The sequence below is a fragment of the Eurytemora carolleeae genome, unplaced genomic scaffold (assembly GCF_000591075.1).
Source record: "Eurytemora carolleeae unplaced genomic scaffold, Eaff_2.0 scaffold1006, whole genome shotgun sequence".
Lineage (NCBI taxonomy): Eukaryota > Metazoa > Arthropoda > Copepoda > Calanoida > Temoridae > Eurytemora > Eurytemora carolleeae.
The window spans coordinates 1-1,801 of record NW_019396893.1 but is presented as its reverse complement, the minus strand read 5'-3'; positions in this window follow the sequence as shown (position 1 = coordinate 1,801).

The window sequence follows — 1,801 nt, the reverse complement described above, 5'->3', positions numbered from 1 at the left end:
GGGGGGGGGGGGGGGAGTAATATAGGGTACAAAACATAACTTATAATAGTATTCTTATCAATTCTACACGGTGTGCACCATGATTGTTACAATTTACAATACCCTGTGATTTTTACAATTATACAGGGTGTATCATGATTGTTACACTTATACAGGGTGTCATAGATCAGAAACTGTACTCAGTTAAGATTTACATTACCCTTTTAGAATATAGTATAAGAGGAATTCTCAGTAATGAACAATGGGTTGGGTTTTCTCTAACCAAACGAATAACAATTCTCAGTAAAATATTAATTTTTATATTCTTGTTTATGTAGACACCCTCTTGAACAATAGGTTATGTTTATCCTTTTATCCATGTTTATATTGGGTTACATCATATTTATACATCCAACATATCTAATAATACACATAAATAAAAAGATTAAATATAATGAAAAATAAACACCAGATGTTAAAAGAAATGTTTGTAAATTTTATGAACAGTGATAACCAGAAAACTCTGGGATAGGAAGTCTCAAGTTAGACTCAAGGTATGACTTTAAATAGTCCATGAGCAACAGTAATTGTGGAATGTTAATAGACCCATTTCACTTATTAAGTGATTTATAATTTACACATAAAACTTTTTTCACTTGTAAAACAATAGGCGGGGTCGATGATTGATAGACTATTAGTTTAGTTGATTAATTTGCCAATTGATTAATTGATTGGCGGACTTGTTGATTTATTGATGAGCTCCTTAAATCGGGAACAGTTGCAGTAGTCGAAAATAATCAGTAAATAGATGTATTTCAAACCTGTAATAAAATACAGGATTAATAAAATTAAATGACAATGTAAATAAAACTAAATAACAATGTTAATAAAATTAGATGACAATGTAAATAAAACTAAATAACAATGTTAATAAAATTAGATGACAATGTCTATAAAGTTAGATGACAATGTAAATAAAATTAGATGACAATGTCTATAAAGTTAGATGACAATGTAAATAAAATTAGATGACAATGTTGTAGGAGAAGTAAAAAATAGTCTTTTACATTATAAAAACTAAAATTCGTTAAAGGTTAAAGAAATTAAGTTAATGCCACAGCCGTTAATGCTTTAATTCAGTATTAACATCACAAAGCGCCAAAAAAATCGTTAACGGTTACAAAATCATTAAAGGTGCAGCCGTTAATGGTCTTTTGTAGTTTTAACGGCGTTAAGGGGTTGTCAAATCGTTAACGGCACTAGCAGTTGAATTATGTTTATCCTTTTCTGGTAACTGAGCAAAAGTATCTAGATATACAAATCAACTATATTTAGCCTATTCTGAGGAAAACCCAGATTCTTTCATGCCTCGACAACCTCTAATTTTTGTTTTATCAAAATTCAAAGGTACCGCGATCTTTTCTCAGTATTTAGGGATGTGAACACAGAAGACAACCTTTAAACATCAAAACACGTAAAAAATGTAATTATAAGCAGAAAAAAAACAAAATTCCCCTTAAAAAATCCATTCCGTTTTCGTTTTCAATCGTTAATTTTTTTTCAAAAACGGCTAATTCATTTTGTTAATAGTTTAAAAATTAACGGTTTTTGCCGTTCATTAATCGACTCTTCCGTTAATTTTCTTAAACCTCCGTTAACGGAACTTTGCCCCGTCCTAAGTGTTTCTGTAGAAAATCTAAGAATTGAGGAAGAATCCCTATTATCTGTGACAGCTAGGGATGTAAAGTGGACAAACAAGATGCTTCTCCGACATATTTGATAAACAAGGAACACAGAGAATTAGATCCAATCAATCCCAGCT